Below are 14838 nucleotides of genomic sequence, written 5' to 3'. Positions count from 1 at the left end.
AAAATTACAATGTTTCAAAAAATTGTTTTACATTTTTATTTTTTTTTATACTATTTATATTTTGTTTTTTTTTTAACATACTTTCACCCTAGCAGTACAGTGTCACCATAGTGACACTGTACTACTTGTGGGGGGGTGATGAAGATTTTTTTTTTTTTGTTACACTGATTGCTTTTACACCCATAAAGGCTGTAAAAGCAATCATTTCTCCTTCTCTCTGGCTGCATTCTTGCAACCATTGAGAAATACTGTGAGAGCAGTGATTGGTCACAGCTTGTCACATGGTACAAGGCTGTTGTGAATAGCCTTGTACCATGTGATCTCTGTGATCATTCACAGATTTCACTAGTAGTAAGCAATGATGTCAGAAGTGACATCTTGCTTACTACTATTCATGTGATCACAGATTGGCCAATCAGTGATCACATGATCGGGACCTCACACAGAGGTCCCTTACCGCGATTGTTCCTCCGGACGCAGCGGGCAGCGAATCGCGGTACCGCGCGCTCCCAGGGAGCTCGCACAGGCTGTGAATGCAGGCGCTGTTTATGAATGACAACCCGCTCCTGCACTTTTCCCGTCCGGCCATTTATGTACATGGGCTGGACGGGAAGTGGTTAAAGGTATTTATAGTCAAAACTTTTTTTTTTTTTTTTTTTTTGAGCAGAGTTGGAAAGGGTTAAAATCCATATCATATCTGAGATTGTATTTATTGATTTTTTGGGCTGTCTGTGTCCCATTATTGTCCTGAAAACCCAACAGGAAGTAAAAAAAAATCTATACAAAGTGAGGGGAATTCCCCTCGTAGGAAGTTGGCACCAGAAAAATGTAAAGGTAATTTCCAATCAGTTTCTGATAGTCACTAAGACATACAGAGTGTGAATCTACGTAGCGGGAGCGCAGACTGCTGTGAAATATTGACAGGTGTTCTAATTCTTCCAAAAAAGGTTTTGGCCATAAAAAACACGCATGGATTTCTAAGTAACAGATAACTGGATTAAATAGTGTTTTTAAATCTCCCTAGAGTTTAGGGTTTAAAAATGTGGTGAGATGCTGAATGACAATTGTGCTGTTCACGCCAAAATCTTCCATTACTTTAACTGCTAAAGCTGCCATGGTAACAAGGAACAAATATGGATGCTTACCAACAGTAGGCCTAAAGTGTAACTGTTTCCAGGCTTAGGACTTTCAACTAGGGCAGCACGGTGGCTAAATGGTTAGCACTTCCGCCTGGGAGTACTAAGGTCATTGGTTCGAATCCCAACCACGGCACCACCTGCCTGGAGTTTGCATGTTCTCCCTGTGCCTGTGTGGGTTTCCTCCAGGTACTCCAGTTTTCTCCCACACTCTAAAGACATGCTGGTAGGCTAATTGGATCCTGTCTAAATTGGCCCTAGTATGTGTATGTATGAATGTAAGTTAGGGACCTTAGATTGTATGCCCCTTGAGGGTTAGGGACTGGTGTGAGTGTACAATATATATGTAAAGTGCTGAGTAAATTGATGGCGCTATATAAGTACCTGAAATAAATAAATAATAACTAATTGTCTCCATGTACATGGGGCGTTTTGATAACGCTGGTAATCTTATCTGTGTAAAGTCACGTTAAAAACGCAAGTTTTTTAGCTTTTTTTAGTGTTTAACTGCATCTTGCCGTGTTTAGTAGCGGTTTGACGCGTTTTTGCGTGTTTGCTTTCCTTAGTGTTTTTTTTTTACCGAAAAAAGTCCAAAAACACCGGTTTGTGCCGTTTCACCGCAGTTTGCCATGCTTTTCTGCGTTAGAGCATTTTTACAGCTAAAAAAACTCCTAGAAGCCCACTAGTCCTGGGTTTTTTTCCAGCCAAATAATGTCCTTGACAAAAAAACGTTGATTACAGTCTATGTGTGCATGGACACATAGGATAACATGCTGGGGGGGTTTACTGGCTGTAGAAAAAACATCAAAAGCCGAAAACAGCCGCTATAAAAATGTCAAGTGTGCATGAGGACTTTATATATGTCTAAAGTGATTAAAAATGCAATTTGAAAAAAATACAAACAGGTTTATACTTACCTGCTCCGTGCAATGTATTTGCACAGAGTAGGCCCAAACCTCCTCTTCTTGGGGTCCCCCGCCAGTGCTCCTGGTTCCTCCTCTCTGTAAAGTACCCCCATAGGAAGCTGTTTTCTATGGGGGTAATCATGCAAGGTTGCTCCCAAACCCCACTGCCTGCATCCACAGACACAGACAGCAAAACTCTAATTCATTTTGTAAAGCGCTGCGCAAACTGTTGGCGCTATATAAATCCTGTATAATAATAATAATTCCCCCCCCCCCCCACTCCCTTGTCACTGGCTTTTATTGACCGCAAAACCTTTGAGACCAGAAAGTGAGGGGACAGAAGATCCAGCACAGCGCTGGATCAAATGAGGGCTCAGGCAGGGTGGATATGATTTAAATCATTAGTGAAAAGGCTTGATTTAAATAATAATTTTTAAAGAGCAACTGTCATCTCTGTCCTGCAGCGGCTGCTCCTCTGATCTGACTCACCAACAGTCCTATTCACTTTAGTGGGATGGCTGGTGATGCGGCAGTGACACAAGGTGAGGGACGTGGCGGCAGCAGGTGATTGGATGCCCGCTAACAGGCGCTGCCACTTTGGATCTAAAATGACAGGTCCTCTTTAAATATAAGGAATCCAACTCATTCTTGCTGGTAGTTAGAACCTTTTATATTTTCAAACCCAATGAAGGTTTCCTTTTTGGAATAATAAGCTCTCAGGTTAGTAAAACAGCGATATCGGAGCCGATTTTAGGTTAATAGGTTAATCGCACATAGCTTAAGAACGACTCAAATTCTTTTATTTCATGTTTTTTTCTCATGGTCACTGTGAAAGTGTGTGAATGCATCAGTGCAGTCCATGTTATCTCAGTTTGCAGAGCTTGGATTCATTGAATGAGTTTACCGAAAATGTAAATATTGCAGAATATACAGCCTCATGCTACATAACTATTATTATATTATTATTATACAGTATTTATAAAGCGCCAATAGTTCGCTCAGCGCTGTACATTACAAAGGGAGACAGAACATGTGACAGAACAATACCAATACAATGCAAAACATGAGGGGATCAAGGGCCCTGCTCTTTCGAGCTTACAATCTAGGAGGGAGGGGATGGTGGCACAGGAGGAGATAGCTGTGGGGGATGGAGTGGTAGGAAGAGTGGAGGAGGTCGGCAAGTTAGCAGGGGGTGGGGTAGGCTTCCCTGAAGAGATGGGTTTTCAGGGTGCGCCTAAAGGAGAGGAGAGTATGTGATAATCTGATGGGTTGGGGCAGGGAGTTCCAGAGGATGGGTGACACCCTGGAGAAGTCCTGGAGGCGGGCATGGGAGGAGGAGACCAGGGAACTAGAGAGAAGGAGGTCTTGTGAGGAGCGGAGTGTGCGTGCTGGGCGGTACTTGGATATTAGGTCGGTGATGTAGTTCGGGGCAGTATGGTGGACAGCTTTGTACGTCAGCGTTAGGATTTTGAATTTGATCCGTTGCACAATCGGAAGCCAGTGGAGGGATTGGCAGAGGGGGGTGGCGGAGACAGAGCGGTTGGAAAGGTGAATGAGTCTGGCAGCCGTGTTCAGGATGGACTGAAGAGGGGATAGCCAGCGGCGAGGCAGGCCAGTGAGGAGGGAGTTGCAGTAGTCGAGTCGTGATATGATGAGGGAGTGGATGAGCTGTTTAGTGGTTTCTGGGGTTAGGAACGTGCGGATTTTGGCGATGTTGCGGAGGTGGAGTCTGCACGAGTTTGTTAAAGATTGGACTTGGGGCTGGAAGGATAGGTTGGAGTCCAGAATGACACCCAGTACTCTGGCCTGCAGGGCGGGTTTGATGGTAGCGTTGTTGGATGTGACGGAGAAATCAATGGGGGGTGGTGTCCGGGCTGGGGGGAAGACAAGAAACTCGGTTTTGGAGAGGTTCAATTTAAGGAAGTGGAGCGACATCCAGTCTGATATGTCGCTCAGTAGGTGTGTGATTCGGGCTGAGACCAAGGGGGTGAGGTGGGGGGTTGAGAGATAGATTTGTGTGTCGTCGGCATAGAGGTGGTAGTTGAAGCCGTGAGAGTGTATGAGTTGGCCAAGGGAGGAGGTATAGATGGAGAAGAGAAGGGGCCCGAGGACAGAGCCTTGAGGGACCCCAACAGAGAGGGGGAGTGAGGGGGAGGTGGTAGCATTATAGGTAACGCTGAAGGAGCGTTGTGACAGGTAGGATGAGAGCCAGGAGAGAGCAGAATCTCTGAGGCCGAGGGAGTGTAGTTTTTTGAGGAGGAGGGGGTGGTCGACTGTGTCGAAGGCCGCAGAGAGGTCAAGGAGTAGGAGCACTGAATAGTGGCCATTAGCTTTGGCGGTTAGCAGGTCGTTGGAGAGTTTGAGTAAGGCAGGGGGGCAGGGTAGGGGATCGAGGAGGTTGTTGTCGTTGAGGTGAGAGCATAGGCGGGTGTAGACGAGGCGCTCGAGGAGTTTAGATGTAAATGGGAGCAGGGAGATGGGTCTGAGGTTGTTCGGGTCATTGGGGTCCAGGGAGGGCTTTTTAAGTATGGGGGTGATGTGTGCATGTTTCAGAGGGGAGGGGAAAGTGCCTGAGGAGAGGGAGAGATTGAAGATGTGGGTGAGGGAGCGTAGGATGGAGGAGGAGGAAGGTCGTAGGAGTTGTGAGGGGATAGGGTCGAGGGGGCAGGTGGTGAGGCGGGCATCAGAGAGGATCTTGGAGACTTCCTCGATGGTAGTAAGGTCAAAGGTGTGGAGTGTTGGGGGAGCTTCAGTATGAGGAATGTAGGGTGGGGTGGAAGAGGAGGTCAGAGCAGTGGTGGGGCTGTGGGAGAGGGGTGATGAGGGGGTAGCTGAGTGAGGGTGAAGGGGGTTGGAGAGAGTTTGAGCAGCGACGAAGTCCCTGCGGGTTATGTCGAGGGGGAGGGGGGATAAGGGGGTAGCTGTGTGAGAGGGGACGGGTTGAGAGGGTGTGTGAGTTGCGGCAATGTCCTTGCGAATTGTGTCAATTTTGTTTTTGAAGTGATTGGCAATCTCAAGGGCAGTGAGTGAGGTGCTGGGTGGAGGTGGGGGTGGAGAGAGTAGAGAGTTGAAGGCAGAGAAGAGTCGGCGAGGATTGGAGGAGAGGGCCTTGATGAGGGTCAAGAAGTAGGCCTGTTTGGCAGCATGGAGGGAGGAGGTGTAGGTGTGGAAGGCAGATTTGTAGCAGATGAAGGCTTGTTGGGATTTGGTTTTGCGCCATAGTCGCTCCAGGGCACGACTTTGTCGTTTGAGTGTTTTGGTGTGATCAGTCTGCCAGGGCTGGAGCGGTCGGGGTCTGATGTTGCGTGTGGTTAAAGGCGCTAGTGAGTCGAGGGCTGTTGAGAGCGCATTGTTTAGGCGGTCAAAGCCAAGTCGGGGCAGGACAGGGGGAGGATGCGGTCGTGGAGTTGATCAGCTGCAGAGTGGAGGGAGGCAGGGTTAAGGTTGCGGAGGTTACGGCTTGTAGTAGTGTGACACTTGGAGGGGTAGGCGTTGGAGGACGAGGAGATAGAGAAGGTGATCAGGTTGTGGTCAGAGAGAGGGAAGGGGGTGTTAGTGAGGTTGTGGGGAGCGCAGCGGTTGGAGAAGACAAGGTCCAGGATATTTCCGTCGGAGTGGGTGGTGGATTGTATGCACTGTGCAAGTGCAAAGGAGGAGGTTAGGTGGAGGAGACGGGCTGTGTCCGGGTTGTCGAGGTTGACAGGGATGTTGAAATCCCCAAGAATTATGGTGGGTAGCTCAGAGGAGAGGAAGAAGGGTAGCCAGGAGGAGAAGTCATCCAGGAAGCGGGGTATGGATCCAGGAGGCCGGTATATCACAGCAATCTTCAGGGGGGTTGGGGAGAATAGTCGGAGGCAGTGGGCCTCGAAGGAGGAGAAGGATAGGGAGGGGGGGTTTGGGAGGACTCGGAAGGTGCTCTGCGGTGACAGGAGCAGACCAACCCCACCACCTTTACGACCGTTAGGCCTGGGTGAGTGGGTCCAGGTGAGACCTCCGTAGGAGAGTGCAGCAGGGGAGGTAGAATCAGTGGGCTGGATCCAGGTTTCCGTGATCGCTAGGAGGTTGAGGGAGCGGGAAACAAAGAGGTCGTGGATGGCGGTAAGCTTGTTGCACACCGAACGGGTGTTCAGGAGTGCACATGAAAACGGGGGGGAGATTTTAGGGAGCAGGGGGACAGATACTAAGTTGTGGGGGTTGCAGTAGGACGTGGAGGTGGGAGGGTGTTGAGCGGGTGAGGGAGGTGGAGGGCCAGGATTCGGGGAGATGTCCCCCGCGGCTAGGAGGAGGAGAAGGGTGAGAAAGGTGGCATGGGAGCGGGATGTGCGGGAGCGTGAGAAACTCCTAGTGGAGGTGTTGGGGTCAGTGGGAGAGCGGAGTAATAGGAGGAGGTGGTGGGTGCCATAGAGGGGTGAGGGAAGCAGTGAGGACACGATATACAAATGTTTGGGAGGGGCAGAGGGATATAGTGAATGGATTTTGGGAACGGAGGAGAGGAAAATGAGAAGGAGGAGTGGAAGAGACATTTTGGGGAGGTGAAGAGAGCAGTAGTAGGGAGATGATAGCAGTGAGGGGGAGATGTACAGGTTGTGAGGTGGAGCAGAGGGGTAAAGAAATGAGATTTGGGAACAGAGGGTAGTAATATGATAAGGAGAAGAGGGGTGTATTATATAAAGGTACACAGAGTGGGACTCAGGCATGTAAGAGGTTTTCCAAGGTGTTTGGTTGCAGTCTTCCAGCATGCTGTAGAGCTTCTTGCTGTTGTTGTGTCTTCCTGCTGCTTGAGTTCTCCTGCTTAAGTTCAACTGCTGCGTTTAACTGCTTCTTCTATGCACTCGTTCAAAGCCGCACTCAATCTGAAGCAGCACCCCATCAGAGATCTCCCCCATGAGCTGATCTGAATTTATAGGGAGATGCTCAAACTAAGCTCCATTTTATGTTGAATAAACTAAATTATTAATGTATCTTAAATGAAAAACTATCTTTAGATAGATTTGTACTCCAAAAGCATTTTATTAAAATAAATTTGATAAAAATAAAAAAAATCCGAATTAAATAAAAAAAAAAGATTTTTAAAAAATTTTTTGATGATGTTTGATTTTTTTGATGATTGATTTTTTTTAAATCATCAATTTTCATCCACCCTGGGCTCAGGTAAGTATAAGGGTAGGTGAGGGGATGATCGCCAATGTCTAAACATTTTTTACATTTTAATGTAAGGAATGCATAAAGGTAAAAAATGTTTAGGCTTTATAACTACTTTATAAGTTGTAAATGAGCTTTAAATAAAAAAATCCTTCATTAACTGCCAGTATCTTCCAGCACTATGGAGCTATTTATCCTCAAATTTACCACAGAAATACTGAAGTCATTGTTTAAGCCAGCTCATCCCCCCGTCCCAGCAGTGTACCGAATTTCTAATGTAAGAGCAGAGCAGGAGCCCTTGGAGTGGGAGCAGGGTGAACTGCTGAGAGAAAAGGACTTGAGTGCTTTGGATGTGAAATTTGGAGATGACTTGCTCCACAGTGCCTGCAGCTACAGAGATCTTTAAGGGCTTGTTATAAAGACAATGCATTGCGCGTTTGGAATCTAAACAAACCTTATCGTTTGAACACCAGCTAGTGGAGGCATTGGGGAGACTGGGTCACCCAGCACACAACTAAGCATCTCGAATGACCAATCTCCTTAACAGAAAATTGTGCTACTACAACAATTAGTGGGTAGCATTAAAGTAGTTCTAATGTCTAAGTGTTTTTTTTACCTTAATGCATTCTCTGCTTTTAGGTAAAAATCTCCTGACTACTTGTTCTTCCCCTTCATCCCTAAACTCTTACTAGCCTCCTCTCACAATCCAGTGCTGTCCTGGCTTCAGCACCACTGTCCCCTCTTTCTGGTCTCACAGGAGACGCTAAGGGCAGCAGGAGCCATAGACTCCTGCTGCTGTGATTCAAAAGCCTGTGAGAAGTGAGAGGGGGTGGGGCTTACTGGTGTTGTATGTGTCTATGGAATCACTCAGCCCAGATCAGGAGGGCGCCTGCACAGGTGCCCCCTTAGCACCACGTTTGCTAATGGGGGTACTCAGAGGAGAAGCAGACAGCATTGGCAGGGGGCCACCAAAGAGGAGGTAAGGGACAGCTCTGTGCAATATTGTTGCATTGCAGAGGTAACATCAACTTTATTTTGTTTTAATTTTAGTACAAAAAATAAAACCTTCAATATTACTTTGATATTCAATAATACCTGGAAGGAGCTGGTGGCTGCAAAAGAATATTGAGACACTTACTTTATTTTTTATTTATATGCTTAAAAAAAATAATTAAAACAGAACTCGGGGCAAAAACTTATTTACGTGTCCTTGTTGCTGATTTCTTACCTTCATTGAATATGTCATCCATCTTCTGATTCATTCAGTAGTTGCTCTGAAGTAACCCATTCATTTTCAAACCAAACCGTTAATTCTCTTTTGTTTCCTGTTTGTAAGAGCAGTGGCTGCTATGCCTCCCATTCCCCAGCCATTGGTCGTGGCACATCCCTTCTGTAGTTCTTTCTCCAGGAAGCAGTGATGTAATTCAGCCCCACTTTCAGTGGTGGGCAGACCGGGACTCTCAGACATATTCAACATTTGCAAGCCTAGTGTACCCACCCACATTCACTGCAATTCCCTGTGGTTGATGGGAACTGTAGTTTCCTTTTACTGCAGAGAGAGGAGAGGATGTGATGTATCCCCTACTATTACGCCTCCTCCTTGGTAGAGCAGATGCTTTTATCTTTTGAATTACAGAGATGAGGTCATGAGAATTCAAAAAGACCTTTTTCCTAAATGGTAATGATTTTCAAAATGTAATTAACTGTTTTGTGTAGGGGGTATACTAATGGGTGATTTCTTTCACCTATCCCGAAGTTCTTCTTTAAATAGCAAATTCAGGTAACTTATAAAATTGGTCAGTGTGCTAATGAAGCCACCAAACTCGGCCTCTCTGCTAAAGTCAGAAAGTTCACCGTTTTTATTTGATCTCAGCTTCCAGTAATCCATTACAGCCACAATACATCAAGTTCTTTACATGAGAGGGTATTTGCTAAAGACTCAGCTTTGTAACTTCTACTTCTTCTGCTGCACTTGCTGGGTCAGTCTTATTCAGGCAGGGTGATTGATGAGTGTGAGAAGCTTCTTAGTGCTGTAATATACAGTCATAGCCAAAACTATTGGCAGCCCTGCATTTCTGTCCGATAATGCACCACTTCGTCTAGAAAAGTGTTGCAATTACAAATGTTTAGGCAATCTCATGTTTATTTCTTTTGTTTGTAATGGTATGACACAAAAAAAGTGGAGAAACAAAAAGCCAAATCTGACACATTCCATGCAAAACCCCAAAAATGGACTGGACAAAATTATTGGCACCCTCAATTTAATATTTGGTAGCACACCCCCCTTGGAAACAGTAACTGAAATCATTTCGCTTCCTGTAACCATCATTGAGTTTCTTATACCTCTCTACTGGAATTTTGGACCACTCTTCTTTCTCCAACTGCTCCAGGTGTCTCAGATTGGAAAGGTTCCTTTTCCCAACGCTGTTTTGAGATCTCTCCATAGGTGCTCTATGGGATTGAGATATGGACCAGTTCAGTACTCCCCAATGCTTTGTCGTAAACCATTTCTGGGTGCTTTTTGATGTGTGCTTTGGGTCATTGTCCTGCTGTAAGACCCATGACCTCTGACAGAGATCCAACTTCCTGACACTGGGCCCTACATTGCACCTCAGAATTCTTAGGTAGTCATCAGATTTCATAATGCCATGCACACGGTCAAGACATCCAGTCCATGAAGCAGCAAAGCAACCCGAAAACATCAGTGAGCCTCCACCATATTTGACTGTAGGGACTGTATTCTTTTCTTTAAAGGCCTCATTTCTTTTTCTGAAAACAGTAGAATGATGGCCTTTACCAAAAAGTTGAAATTTTGTTTCGTCTGATCACAGCATATTCTCCCAAAAGGATTTTGCCTTCCGCAGGTAAGTTTTGGTAAACTCCAATCTGGCTTTTTTTTTGTTTCTGTGTCAGCAGTGGGGTCCTCCTGGGTCTCTTACCATAGGGTCCCTTTTCATTCAGATGGTGCCATATAGTGCGAGCTGACACAGTTGTACCTTGTACTTGAAGGTCATCTTGAATTTGTCTGGAAGCTGATCGAGGTTCTTTATCCACCATTCGAACAATCCTTCACTGCAATCTTTGATCAATTTTTCTCTTTCTTCCTCGTCCACGGAGATTAGCTTCAGTGCCATGGGCTGTAAAATTCTTGACAATGTTGCGCACAGTGGACACAGAAACATTAAGATCTCTGGAGATGGACTTATAACCTTGAGATTGTCCATGCTTTTCCATAATTTTTGTTCTCAAATTCTCAAACAATTTTTTGCTGCTCTTTCTCTTCTCCATGCTCCATGTGGCACACAGAGACACACAACAGAAAGATTGAGTAAATTTTTCACCATTTTAACTGGTTGGTGGTGTGATTTCTATATTGTCAGCACCTGTTAATTGATACAGATGAGTTTAATTGCAAATTACAGGAGCATCACAAATTTAGAATGCAACTATTGCTTACAATTTTTAGAAGGTGCCAATACGTTTTGGGGTTTAGCGTGGAATGTGTCACATTTAGCTTTTTATGCCATACCAATACAAACAAAATAAACATGAGAATTCCTAAACATTTGTAACTGTAGCAATTTTCTAGGCAAAGTTGTGCATTATCTGGGCAGCACAGTGGCTAAATGGTTCGCACTTCCTCTTGGCAGTACTAGGGTCGTTGGTTCGAATCCCAACCACGGCACCACCTGCCTGGAGTTTGCATGTTCTCCCTGTGCCTGTGTGGGTTTCCTCCAGGTACTTCAGTTTTCTCCCACACTCTAAAGACATGCTGGTAGGTAAATTGGCTCCTGTCTAAATTGTCCCTAGTATGTGTGTGTATGAATGTAAGTTAGGGACTTTAGATTGTAAGCCCCTTGAGGGTTAGAGACTGACATGAATGTACAATATATATGTTAAGCACTGCTTAATTTGATGGCGCTATATAAGTACCTGAAATAAATATATTATCTGACAGAAATGCAGGGGTGCCCATATTTTTGACCATGACTGTATAATCGATGCCTTTCTGTAAAGGAGATATACCAAAGAGCCTGCAGTGGAAGTGTTTTTGAGTCGCTCTCCCGCATAACAAGTTGGGGTTATCAAATAACCAATAGAAGTGGATTTTTTGCACTGGTGCTCTACGCCATGTCAGGATGAAATACTAAGGTTCTAACCAGGTAGACTGTGCTCTGTATGTGCTGCACACACAACTATGGGCAGAATTTCAGAATGACACCTAGAAAGCAGTCACTAGCAATAACCGCAGTTTTTGTTTTTCTAAGCCACCCACTGTGTTTCATAACCTGTTGTTCCTTCCAGTAGATTCCTTCGTTTTCCACTTCCTGTAAAAAGGTAAACTTTTGAGCAAAAGTGGCAGTTATAGGGCCCAGTCACACCATGGTGTAGAGATGTCAGTTTTTCTGCACGCGTTCCGCAAGGGTACAATGAAATGAATTGTTCTCTATGTGCCCTGTTTACACCACAACAGTGGTATCACGTGCAGATTCTTTCTGTGCAGGAATCTGCAACGTGTATAAACCTCATTGATCCTCGCATGAAAACTGATGTCTCTGTAAGTGAAATCTGCGTATACATTTCCATCAGTTTTCAACACATATGGTGTGACTAAGGCTGGCCATACATGGGTCAAAATTCGACCGATTTTACAGCCGAAAATCGGACCTAAGAATAATCGGCTGATATTTGCTCTGTCAGTGGGTCAGTGGCACCGGCCAATTTTTGTGGTTCCTCCTCTTTGCAGTGATCGGCATGTTGGAAAATTCATGAAAAAGGACTGATTTTCGACTCAACGATGGTCAAATCATACGATCATTTTCCTGAAAAGAATATGCGCATGAGCCGTGACCTGGAAGGAACAGAAGTTTCGCCTGTTATATGGGGTGAACTTTATGACTTGGTCAGCCGATTTTCGAAATCATTGATGGCACTGACGGATTACCCACGGATTTTCCAACATGCCCGATCACCGAGAAGAGGAGGAACCCACGAAAATTGGCCGGTGCCACTGACCCACTAACAGAGTGAATATCAGCCGATTATTCTTAGGTCCGATTTTAGGACAAAAAATTGTTCTGAATTCGAACCATGTATGGCCTGCATAAGACCATAGAGTTTGGGCAAACTATGTTGCACTGGTGTAAAGTGTGGTGCTGCGCTGATAAATACACTATATGAGAACCCCAATGTGAAACAGTATATACAGTCAGGTCCATAAATATTGGGACATCGACACAATTCTAACATTTTTGGCTCTACACCTCCACAATGGATTTGAAATGAAACAAACAAGATGTGCTTTAACTGCAGACTGTCAGCTTTAATTTGAGGGTATTTACATCCAAATCAGGTGAACGGTGTAGGAATTACAACAGTTTGCATATGTGCCTCCCACTTGTTAAGGGACCAAAAGTAATGGGACAGAATACTAATAATAAATCAAACTTTCACTTTTTAATACTTAATTGAAAATTCTTTGCAGTCAATTACAGCCTGAAGTCTGGAACGCATAGACATCACCAGACGCTGGGTTTCATCCCTGGTGATGCTCTGCCAGGCCTCTACTGCAACTGTCTTCAGTTCCTGCTTGTTCTTGGGGCATTTTCCCTTCAGTTTTGTCTTCAGCAAGTGAAATGCATGCTCAATCGGATTCAGGTCAGGTGATTGACTTGGCCATTGCATAACATTCCACTTCTTTCCCTTAAAAAACTCTTTGGTTGCTTTTGCAGTATGCTTTGGGTCATTGTCCATCTGCACTGTGAAGCGGCGTCCAATGAGTTCTGAAGCATTTGGCTGAATATGAGCAGATAATATTGCCCGAAACACTTCAGAATTCATCCTGCTGCTTTTGTCAGCAGTCACATCATCAATAAATACAAGAGAACCAGTTCCATTGGCAGCCATACATGCCCACGCCATGACACTACCACCACCATGCTTCACTGATGAGGTGGTATGCTTAGGATCATGAGCAGTTCCTTTCCTTCTCCATACTCTTCTCTTCCCATCACTCTGGTACAAGTTGATCTTGGTCTCATCTGTCCATAGGATGTTGTTCCAGAACTGTGAAGGCTTTTTTAGATGTCGTTTGGCAAACTCTAATCTGGCCTTCCTGTTTTTGAGGCTCACCAATGGTTTACATCTTGTGGTGAACCCTCTGTATTCACTCTGGTGAAGTCTTCTCTTGATTGTTGACTTTTGACACACATACACCTACCTCCTGGAGAGTGTTCTTGATCTGGCCAACTGTTGTGAAGGGTGTTTTCTTCACCAGGGAAAGAATTCTTCGGTCATCCACCACAGTTGTTTTCCGTGGTCTTCCATGTCTTTTGGTGTTGCTGAGCTCACCGGTGCGTTCCTTCTTTTTAAGAATGTTCCAAACAGTTGTTTTGGCCACGCCTAATCTTTTGCTATCTCTCTGATGGGTTTGTTTTGTTTTTTCAGCCTAATGATGGCTTGCTTCACTGATAGTGACAGCTCTTTGGATCTCATCTTGAGAGTTGACAGCAACAGATTCCAAATGCAAATAGCACACTTGAAATGAACTCTGGACCTTTTATCTGCTCATTGTAATTGGGATAATGAGGGAATAACACACACCTGGCCATGGAACAGCTGAGAAGCCAATTGTCCCATTACTTTTGGTCCCTTAACAAGTGGGAGGCACATATGCAAACTGTTGTAATTCCTACACTGTTCACCTGATTTGGATGTAAATACCCTCAAATTAAAGCTGACAGTCTGCAGTTAAAGCACGTCTTGTTCGTTTCATTTCAAATTCATTGTGGTGGTGTATAGAGCCAAAAATGTTAGAATCATGTCGATGTCCCAATATTTATGGACCTGACTGTAAGAGAACTATACCCCCTTATAAATCAATGCTATAATGACTCAAATTAGACCTCTACACCGCACTGATCATGGTGCTCACAACCGTCAATTTTTGTGATTTAAAGGTTTCCTAAAGAAAACTGTTGCTATAACTGTCTGGGATGTGTTAGGGGAAGTTGGGTTTTTTTTGTTACTTAAAAGGGAACTAAAGTGTTCTATAAAAATAATTTCCACCAGGCAGGCTCTTTTTTGCAGAAGAAATATGCTACTGTATGTATCTTCTGGTGATTGAGTCATTATAGCATTGATTTATAAGGGGGTATAGTTCTCTGATATACTGTTTCACATTGGGGTTCTCATATAGTGTTTAGCCTTCTTTAGAATGTACACTAAGCTGCGCATGTACAGCTCAAGGTATTTTCTCAGCAAGGTGCCTTGGTGCCGGGATCAGTAAACTCCTGTACCGTCATCCCGCGCCAGCTCATCAACACAGCTGAAGACCTAACACCTGAAAATAATGTTGTACCTAGCGAGGGGCACAAGTATTTGTGGCGTTTAGTTCCACTTTAAATGGAAGAATAATGAATCTACTGTTGTTAATGGGGACTCAGAAAAACAATACTGCTGTGTTAATGTTTGTGATAGACTGTTTCATATTATTTTTGAGTTTGCCCATAGGTTCACTTTAATTTGGTTGTAGAGGCTAAATGTTTATTTACCTTTATGTATTCTATGCATAAAGGTGAAAAAACCTCCAATGTGCTGCCCCCACCCCCAGTACTCACCTGAGCCCCTTCTCGATCCAGCAATGTGCATAGGAG

At 44.7% G+C, this 14838-nt stretch overlaps 1 protein-coding gene across 1 annotated transcript in view; it reads left to right on the top strand.

Moving 5' to 3' along the window:
• The window catches only part of CDYL2 (chromodomain Y like 2), a 65739-nt gene that overhangs the window by 2636 nt on the left and 48265 nt on the right, over nt 1–14838 (top strand). The gene's annotated exons all lie outside the window — the stretch shown is intronic.

Source organism: Staurois parvus, unplaced genomic scaffold (genome assembly GCF_062004578.1).
Source record: "Staurois parvus isolate SC_StPar_1 unplaced genomic scaffold, SC_StPar_1.0 ptg000498l, whole genome shotgun sequence".
Taxonomy (NCBI): Eukaryota; Metazoa; Chordata; class Amphibia; order Anura; family Ranidae; genus Staurois; species Staurois parvus.
Note: the sequence above shows the minus strand (reverse complement) of the source record. Positions and strands in the feature narration are given on the sequence as shown.